General features: G+C 50.9%; 1 long non-coding RNA gene across 1 annotated transcript; it reads left to right on the top strand.

Annotated features, from left to right (window-relative positions):
- Positions 1 to 2,806: 2,806 nt before the first annotated feature.
- Positions 2,807 to 10,130, top strand: LOC112980803 (uncharacterized). Its single transcript, XR_010391131.1, has 2 exons — positions 2,807 to 3,128; positions 3,208 to 10,130. It is a non-coding gene; the product is annotated as an uncharacterized LOC112980803 (long non-coding RNA).
- Positions 10,131 to 10,331: the final 201 nt, after the last annotated feature.

The raw sequence follows: 10,331 nt of genomic DNA, 5'->3' as shown, positions 1-10,331 counted from the left end.
GCCATGAAAATCTCACAAATGCATGCCCGCACAATAAACCAATCTGAAATTCCACGTCCTTGGTGAAAATAGCAAATTGCAACTTCCTTTGTATAGGGAAACGTGTGTGTTCAAGTCAGATGTGGCAATTTGGTCTCAGGCATGCCATTGAGACCTTCAGCTTGGAAAGTTATCATCTCATCTGGAAAGGCACGTTTGACTTGCCACGTGGTAGGGAAAGAAAGTGGCAAGGGCAAAGTGAAACTCCAGAACTACCTTCATCTATTAAAAGAGTATCTTGCTTTGCCATCACTGAGACTGATGCCAGGATCTGTAGTCACTGGCCAAACTTTTTAAAGCTGTATATGAAAAGGTAAATTTGCCTTTGGGTTTGGGAGAGGTGTGGTTGCAAGCTGCCCAGCTGGAGAACGTGCAGCCTTCCCAGGGAGGTCAATAAGAATCGAGAATCTTTATCGCTTCTGAAAAATCAGGCCGCATTATTTGCATGTCTAAATGCTGATTTAGGAGCCTGGCTTTGATAACCTTGACTATCAAATGTTAGCGCATGGTTTCAACCTGTAAATCATCAGGAACTCTCATGGCTGACCTGCTGAATTGTACATTCATTTTTAACCTCTCAGCAACACAAGATCTTGCACTGTTTCTTGTATTCTTTTCATCCACCACAGAAGAAAGCGTTGCTGTCATTTGCACTTGTTAAGTTCGTGCAGCCTCTTCAGACTTGGGACCTCTCTTTCCACCTTAGCTGATTTCACACATTTGGCATCATAGTGATTACAGGCAAATTAAAGAGTGTGGGTGACGAATACACCCATCTATTTAGTGCCTAAAGCAAGAGCTCTTTCACTTTGCGTGCATGGGACAATAAGCTCAGCCTCAAAAATCTCCTTTGCTAGTGTTTGCTCTCACTCATCCATTGGGAGGCTTAATTCACAATCACAACTGGAGAAGATGAGCCTGGAATGGTTACGCTCTTAAAACTTGCAGTTTCAAACACATTTCCTTTTGGGACACTGATCTACTGCAAATGCCTGCTTAGACTCCAAAGCCTAGGAGATGGGAAGAGATGAGGAATAAATCTGACAAATCTACTGGGAGGCACATGATACCATCCAGACGATAGCATCTGCCTTTCGCTCCAGCTTGTGGCAGGGTGCAAGGTGTCTGAGGAACACCTAGCAAGTGACAGCAGCCTCCACCAGAGAGCTGGAAAAAACTGCTGTGAGATATTGTTATGGGGATGTGCTGGGTCTGTCTGTTGGGATCTGCCAAGGGCAGGTGCATTTTCTCTAGCAGAAAGTCAACGTGTGTGTCCATGCACGCGTCGGAGAGCCTGCCTGGGTGTGAAAGTTTGTGTGTGAGAGAATGGAGGTGAACAGAGGCGACCCATAAGCCTCTCCTTGCTTTCACGTGGGAGGAGGATTTTAGAAGGGAGGAAAGGGAGAGCCTCAGGGGAGAAGCTGTCAGTCAGGAATGCTGGTCCCACACTGGAGCACACAATAATCTCCCCAGATTTGAGATCTAAATAAGTCCACAAATTAAACAAGGAGGTAGGGGACGGTTTCCCCTGGGAAGAATCTACCTTCTAGTGAGACCCTGCAAAGAGTATACTGTATCTCAGGGGGATTTCCATTTAAATGCTCGCTGGCAAAATGCCCTTAAAAGGCTGCTGAGGCCTTGTGGAAAGCTTTGAAAAACATGCTAATTAATCAGAAACAATGCAGCATCTCTAGCCGCTGTTGGAGCCCCTGGGTTTCTCTCCCTCTCATTCTCCGTCACTAGGAGAGACATTTGCATGAGAAGGGGAGCTTTGTTTCTCCGGCTTCTCGTCTGTTCCTGCTGCTTCTTGCTCCACCTGAAGTCACGGTCCCGTGTGGGGCACCACAGGCATCTCCACAGCGACCGCTTGTGCTCCAGGCCATGGGGCAGAGAGGAGGGAGAATTCCTATGGAGGAGCAAGTCTGAGAGGACCGAGCAGGGCTGGGGACAGGGAGTACTTGTGACCCCTCGGGATAGGCACCAACTAGGGTAGGGGGAACTCACGAGCATTGTTATCATTCCCTGCGTGTGCTGCAGGAGTATCCCAAAGCTCCAATCAAATGCAGGTGTCCTGTACGCTGGGAATGTATAAAAATACTGTAAAAAAAAGGGTCCTTGTCTCCGAGGGGTTTACTCTAATTTATGGCAATCTCCCCTAAAACATGGGGTATTGCAGAAAGTGGAGAGCACACAATTATCCTTGATACTGGGGCTCATAGTCACCCCCAAAAGCTGCTCTAACCCCTCACCAAGGTTGGTATTAAAATTTGTGCCGTCACTGAAAATGACCACTTTCACCACGTAAAAAAAATGGCCCTTGTTACGGTTTTATTTTGATTTCGTTTGGTTTGCTGCTGTGAAGGGGGTGGGGGGGAGTGGTGGGACTTCATCATTTATCGCAGGCAGCGGTGACCTTTTGGTCTGTCACGAAACATCACTGAACTTCCCCAGCAGGCAGTAAAAGTGATGCTGAAAGTGCCAAAGAGCAACTTTCTGCTCCTCCGACAAACTTGCAAGGACTAATTAACCCTGCTAGTGAATGGGAGCAGAGAGAGGAAGGGGAAGATGACACTGCTAATAAAACCCCAGAAATATCTGGGAGGCAAAGCTCAGATCAGGGTGGCCCTGCCTCTGCAATCCCTCTGCTCGCTGCACGCATGCTGAAGAGCTCTTCACCGCTCCGTTTTGGAGCGTGCATGTCCACTGCCCCGCGAGTCGCAGTCTGAGAACTAAATAATTCATCAGGGCAGGGATGTACTGAGAGATTCTGGGTTCGCTCAGGAATAGTTAAATATTTTCCTATTGCTTGGGGAACAGCAACAAAGCGATGAAAGAGGAGGAATGCTGTAAAGGGAGAGCGCTTCACGGCTGAGCCGCACTGCTGGGATTTGGAGCAGTCCCTCTCGCTCGGGGGAGGAAAGCAAACAGACACAGAAACGACAAGTTGACAACAAAGCAGAGGGACAACGCAGCAGAGCCCCGAGTTGGCATCCGTCAGCCAGCCACGGCAGGAACACCCGGCTGCGGGTGCAGCGACGGGCACGTCTGCGCAAGGAGAGAGGGGACGTGCCTGAGACATTTGGTACCGGGTAAGGAGATGCTTTCAGAAGAGCCAGAACCTCAGGAAGGCTTACTTCCCTGAACCTGAATTCCTCCTTTTTCCTGCAGAGACAAGACCAACATGGCTCTTTGCATTGCTTTGCATCTGAACAAGGGATTAAATGTCCACACGGCCTGGATGCATGCTGGAACACTTCCAGAAAGTCAGCAAATTTGCGTTCTCTCTCCCTTTAAATGCTTTGGCTTCCTGCAGTAAAACGAAATCCATTAACAAGTTCCACCCCTGCTCCGAATTCAAGGATAGAACTGTCAGTGCTTTAGGAACGAGCTAAATGGAGGGATTTCCATAACAATCAACAGCTACAGCATTTAATCTATAGTCATATTAACCTGGGATGACAAGGACACGTCTGTCTGTTCTCTCTAATGTAATCTACCATTGTACTCAGACTCCATTGAAGTCTGCTTTGTAGCATGCATTTGGCTATGATCAGCTAATCTCTTTGGCTTTAAGCACAGCTTAGAAAAGAGAGAGAGGGAGACAGACAGATAAAAGTGATTAATATGCATGTGCGTGTGCTTAGTATGTGTCTGCCTTTAATATATGTGTGAGCATGTGTATTCGTACCAGTGACTCGGGGGCTATGTGTTTGCCCATGCTGAGCGTGTTGCATGGGTGCATTCACTTGTGCTCAAGTTATGCATTTGTTAGGTGTCAAAATGCATCTAGCAAATGGGCAGAAATGTGCATTTGTTTGAAGATCAGCACTCTGTGGATGTGTGTGTGGATGTGAACGCGAGGTGCTTGCGTCGCTTGTCTGCGTGTTTAGGGTACATGAGCGTGGTTTGCATGGTGCAGGGTGAATCAGCGGGACGGTAACAGTGGCCGACCCCGCTGGGGCTTTACGGCAGCCAGCAGCGTGTCCTCTGCAGGGATGCACAGCCCTGACTGCCCCTTTGCTTTCTCTCATCTTGCTTTATTAATCTTCCTTGAAGAGGCACCTTCCCCAAGCGTGCAAAGCCCGGAGACCGCTTTTGGATTAAGAGGCGATTACAGAGATGCAGCGGCACGCACCAGGACGCCGAGCACCGAATAAGCTCACAGGGTCAATTACACTTCCAGCGCTGACTCCAGACACTTCCGAAGATGCCATGCTATCAGCTCCCACCTTCTGCGAGGAGGCTTTTCCCAGGCAGATATCAGAGCCTAATGGCTGCTGTGTGGCAACCCGCAGGCTCACCATTTGCCTACTTTGCTCCCCCTTTTTATCCTCGGAGAGCAGGAAGCAAACTGGTCTGTGCAAACTCATCCCAAGCACTCGCCGTGATGGCTGTTACTGCTTCACCTTTCCTACTGCCACCGACAGCAAACGGCCCTGTCCCCTCCCTCAGAGGTAAATCCTGGCCGACAGCCAGCAAGTCGGAGCTTGCAGGAGCTGTGGGGCCCCGCGGTCCCTCCGCTCTCCCCGGGAAGGTGGCGGCAGCTGGTCTCCACGCTCTCGGAGACACCTGCCTCCCGGTCCTGCAGTGGAATCCTGAATTGTCTTGGAAAATGATTACAAGGCCGGGATAACAGCAAGACAAATCCAACCCAAATCTACTTGTCTGGTCACGGCCGGAGCTGCGATGAGATCCGGTGGCGGCAGAGGCGTGCGCGTGGCTGCTGCCAGCCTGCCCTCGCACCCCCAGCGGCTGCGGCCCCTCGCTTTCCGGCCGGCACTGCGGATTCGCGGAGCTCCTCCCTTTGCTTTGGTCTGCTCCCAAAGGGAACAGAGCCAGGTTTGGGCTGCGGTGTCAGCCTTGCGGGACGGAAGCGTGGAGGGTTGTTCTTCCCGCAGGCCGGGCCATTTCGCTGCTCCGCGCCTTCGCAGCACCGTCCTCGCTCCCCGAATGCAGCTGATCGCCGCTGTACCTGCCCGGGGTGCAAACCGATTAACTGGCTTCTCCCCAGCGCCTGGCTGCCTGAGACTGCCCACAAGACGCACGGAGAAGTCCCCCAAAGACTATAAATGCTGAAATGTCTCGCATTACACAGAACCTGTCCCAAGGCGCTCTATAAATCCTCTTTTACCACCATCCTACACTCTCAGCTCGAGTCTCGGAGCTGAACACTGCTGGAAGTTCCTTTAATTAGGAAGCTGGAGGTGGGAGTGTAAACTAACTGGCTATAAAGATTTAGAGGAGACAAGCACAGGAAAATGTACTCTTCCAGTCCTGACAACAGAAAAAAATAATGGCAGGCCTTCCACGGACCGGTCTTGCTGCTGCCACCATCCCCAGCTTCTTTGCAAGAACTGCTTGCATTCAGACATTACAGTTTCCTCCATTTCTGGTCCTCTCCTTTAAAAACACTTCTGATCCAGTCCATGATTTCTGTATCACTGTTTAGTCACATTGTACAAGGGGGTGGAAATTGGAAACTCTGATTCACCAGGATCCTTGCACAGAAACTTTACACACTGGAACAATTAATTATCCATTAAAACCTTTGTCTGTGTGTATCTCATTGTTCCAGACTGCTATTGAAGGCACTCAGTGAAACAATTGGTCTGCCAGCATCTGAGTGTGGTTAATCAACTAACAAGCTTATAAATACAATAGATGCAGCAATGCTTTGCTCTCAGAAGCTCTGTTGCTAAAGGATCTCAAGTCATTTCAGAAAATGTCATATTAGCTGCGGCTCTCAGTGCTTCTGTGGATAGGTGAACCTGCGGGTCCCCTTTTTACAGCAGGGAGAACTGGGTAAGACTACGATGTTCAAAGACGTGATTAAAAAGCTTTCTCATCGAGTTTGAGCATCACGGCATGCAGGACTTGGATAGAAGAAACAGCAGAGTGGGGCTCACAGCCCGGTCTCGAACTCCAGTCCATAATTTGCTGCCCTGGGAAGGACAGATGAATTTGTCGACACCTGCTCAACCCCTGAAAAGGATCACAGGCAGCATGTGGCCCGTATAGTTCTGCTGCACATTGCCCTTGTCTTCCTCCAAGAGGGGCAGGAGGAGGAAGAGACCCTGCATCTAGGTGCTGCAGGAAAGCCAGGGGCTCAGCGTCCCTGGTGCACCAGAGCAGTGCTCGATTCGTCCGACAGCGGCTGTCTGGGATTATTGGTCTCCGGGGCCTCGTAGAGCAGTCTCAGAGCTACCAGAAGCCTCTCCTGGCTGCAGATAGCACCCGAAGAGCCACTGAGGGGAGCCACGATATTTAATACAGCTTAGCATCAGCAGTGCCCAGGGCATGTTCTCTGCTCCAGCAATTAGCACGTGGGGCAGTTTTATGCTGCCTGGGAAATTCCCTATCCCCTGGAAAACTTCCCAACCCGAAAGGCGGTTTGAAGCAGGTGTGGACTGACCGGGAAGGGGAGAAGGAGAAGCGTCTAGAGGATTGCAGCCATGTAATTAGCACAGTCTCCTGTGGCATGCTCCAGGATACACAAAATAGTTGAGACCAAGCGATGGCACAGGCCTCGTCAGGTAGATTGGGGCTGTGGCCTGCTCTGACATGAAGGCTGCTTTGGGGCAGCAGAGCAATATGAGGCTGAGTTAATGGGACGAAGCTCTTCTGAGGAAATCTGAAAATTTTTTCTTATTTGAGGTTAGGCGGTACTCTCTGGGTCTTGGAAAGTTGTATCTGCATCTGCTGGGTGGGCAAAGTCTGGGTAAGTGGTGTTTTAAGGGAAGCAGGTGGAAGCATGAACTCTTTAAGGGTACGTTTGATGGTAGAAATTTTCCCTCAGTTGTGTCTAGGCCATAATTACAGAGGCCTTAGGGGTGTTTCCTGAGGTTTAATGGCTGGCCAAGAAGAAAACACTCTCATTAGTGCTATTATAAGTTTCAATTATTTTTTTCAGTCATGTGTTTATTTTTCTTCCTTGCAGCTTTGAGGGGCTGCACGTGAGCACATACATGCATCCTCTCAAATACCCTTTGCTATTTGCCTGCGGACAGAGAAGGCCATGAAAAAAAGCCACGGAAGTCACAGAGCTGAGGATAACCTGGGAGGATACAAAGAACAAAATATCCAATTGTAAAGATGGATGGAGGGGCCTTTAAACGACCATCAGTGAAACTTTGAGCTTCCATTGCGTTTTTTTTAACAATGTCTCTAAATGGCCTTACTCGCTGTGGAGAGCTCCTGAGAGCAAACCCTCTGACTGCCTGCTGATGGAGTTTCTCCCCTGGGGTAGGCAGCCCATGGACCCCCTGCCTTAGTTTGGCTGTTGATGAGAAGGACCGTCCGCCTGGGAAGCACCTCTGCGCTGCCCCTGAGGAGAGAGGCTGGCACAGAGCGGGCCGTGCTCCAAGGGATGTGGAGCAAATGCTCTGACCCAGCAGTAGCCTATGTCCTTGGGGTCTCACTGTGAGGTCTTCAAGCGCTTCCCTCCGAAAGTGGTTGACTATATCAGCCATTTGTTGGCATTGCCAAGGCCCCTGGTTCCATCAGGACGTGGTGGCTGATGCAGCAGGCAGGGTGGGAGCTGAGTGACACCCGTCGCAGGGCTGGATCTCCCCTCGCACGCTCGGGCGAGCCCTGGCTTTTTGAAGGAAACAACCGTAGCTGGACTTGCGGCATTCATGTGCCCACATGCCACTTCTCTGTCTTGGCTGGAACATGAATTAGCGTGCTCAAGAGTGGGTAAGGCTTTTGGAAAAGGGGAACTGCTCCCATTCCCACGCAATATAGAAATGGCTGTGGAGTCCTTGAAGGCTTTGGGCTGATAGTGTTGTCAAGGAAAGTCTAAACAATTAAGACCAAGTTAAGGACTCAAAATGAAACCTCAGGCCTAGGCTTCCAAAAGCAAAACTTTCTTGCGCTTTTGCCACAAACTTCCTAGCCTCGGCAGCACTCAAAAAGCAGCAGAGATAAGACCCATCTGTCAGTCTGAAGAGGCTTGAGTAGACAAGAATCTCATTTTGAACCAGCAGATAAACTTCCCTGATGGGAAGAATGTATCACCAAAGCGTTTTAGCAAGTATGACCCTGAGTCTGGGCGTACAGACATCTCTTTGGAGACGTGCACATGGGCTATCCCTCAGCATCCTGTGCCGATAACCAGTGCGAGCCATCTTCCATCTTGCTGTAACATCATTCCCACAGCTTCCTTTAACATGTCGCATGATTCACTATCTCGACTGAGTAGGAGGAAAATGGTGAGTCAAACAGCAGTGAAGAAGACAGGCTTGTTGCCCCCACGAAAGGCTGTCACGATTTCCCCCACTTGTCCCAGGCAATCTCTCCTCCAGCTGCAGCCTCCCTCCGCTTTCCTGCATTACCACCAGTTTCTCCTGAAAAAGGCAAAGACGAGTTTAGGAGACAAAGCAAACTACAGCACTGATATTCTTTCCATCCTTCTGTGTCTGAAGCTGGTCAGTCTGGGACTTCAACAGCCAGAAGACCGACTCGTCCTGTGGCAGAAGGCCTCTACCACCCTCCCTCCACTGCCTTTTGCAAGTCGCTGGGGAAAACCTGACAAAAATTCCTTTCTTTTTAAAATTTTATTATTTAATATATATTTAGCTATACCGTCACTGTAGGCCCACGTACCTTCCCACGGACATGACTATAACGCCTGTAACGATGGTGACACTCAGGCTGCTGAAGGAGGGTGAGGTTATACACGTGGACAGCAGTGTACACAGGTCTGTCAGTTATTCCCCCATCACCTGTCGGGTTTATACAGTGTTGTTTCACTGTGTGGGGTCCGTGACCATGGGCCACGGAGGCAGCTGGGGTGGCTTTGTGCACCTTTCCTGAGAGACTGCTGGGAGCTGCAGCCCGAAAGAGGAGCCCCGGGGATTCAGCATGTCTTGGGACTCCTGTGCCCAGCGGGGTTCAGGGCTGAGGGCCAAACCACAGGATGGGGAGACCAGGAGAGCTTCAGAAGGACTTTCTTAGCCTGGACAGCTGCATCTGAGACCCTTCTTTCTGAGACCTGACGGCCACCCTGCCCTGCTTGCCACCCAAAGCCTCAGGGCACCAAGGATGGGCTGCAAAACGTCACCAAAAATTGTGCTGAAGGACCCATCCTGAACTGTCAACAGGGAGATTCTCCAGCCACAAAGTTTGCTAACTGGATTTAAAGTATATTTGAAATAAAATTAGAAAACCCAGCGGGCTGTGGCCCTGTTTTGCTCTTGATAGCGAGAGGCACCCTTGCTCCGCTCCCCCTTGGCTGCCTCCATCCCCCGTCTCCCCCGCGCCTCCTCGTTATGCCATTTTAATTGAGGCAGCGTGTGCCCTGCATGCCCGAGGGGAGGGAGCCGTTGTCCCGAGACCGCCGGCTGCTGCGCCCGGGACCAGGACGCAGAAAATGCCACAAAATTAGTATTCCCGGCGCCTGCCCGGCCGGCTCCCGCACTGCTTCGGGCAGCACCCGGTGCTCTGCCCCTGGCGAGGCTTCCTGGGTGCCCGGCGCCCGGCGGAGTCACCCTTCGCCTCCCACCACGACGAGAGGAGGAAGAGGAGGAGGAGGGCAAGGAAAGGACCTGCAAGAGCCCTGGCGGACTGGCACGGACGGTGCAATGCTGCATTTCTTTCACCTCGCTTAATTGCAGCTGGGCAGGGGGTCCCAGAGGGAGAGGATGCATCTAGATACCCCTTTTTAGGCCAGCGCAAACTGGGGCACAGAGAAAGCCCCGGGCGTCTCTAAAGACTCCACATTTGCTTGCTCTGCTCAGGTCTACGTGGTCATTTGGGACTCCATGAAGAGGAGACTGGGATTCCCTAATCTGCACCCCGGCTGGCAATTTCTGCATAATCCAAGGAGGAGGAAGAGCCCGAGGAAGCCAAACGCCGTTCTGCTGCTCCGGCCCAAGCCGAGGGTGGGCTTCTGCACATGGGGCAGCGGGTCCAGCGACCGGGAGAGGTGCCTGCACCTCGGGTCAGCAGATCCCCCGGACCCAGCAGAGCTGTGGGTCTGCCGTGCCCGCATGTGCCTGTTCTGCTGACAGGGGCAGTTTGCATTGAAGGCAGGTTTGCAAGTCTTGCTAGCTATATAAATGAGCAAATAAAATGAACATTAACAACTTCTACATAGTTATCACAGTTTCCTGTCCTAGATAATTACAGCGTCTTAAACACTGCAGTGTAGCAATTGTTATTCGCTGTGTTTACACAGCAGAAAAGGTGAGAGTGGCAGCATGCAGTCGAAAATTATTGCTGGGGCGTAAAAATGTCTTCAGCTATTAAGGTGGTAACATTTTCCTCTAAATTTGCCATTTTCCCCGGGCCTG

The sequence above is a fragment of the Dromaius novaehollandiae genome, chromosome 11 (genome assembly GCF_036370855.1).
Source record: "Dromaius novaehollandiae isolate bDroNov1 chromosome 11, bDroNov1.hap1, whole genome shotgun sequence".
Classification (NCBI taxonomy): Eukaryota; Metazoa; Chordata; class Aves; order Casuariiformes; family Dromaiidae; genus Dromaius; species Dromaius novaehollandiae.
This window is presented reverse-complemented; position numbering and strand designations above follow the sequence as displayed.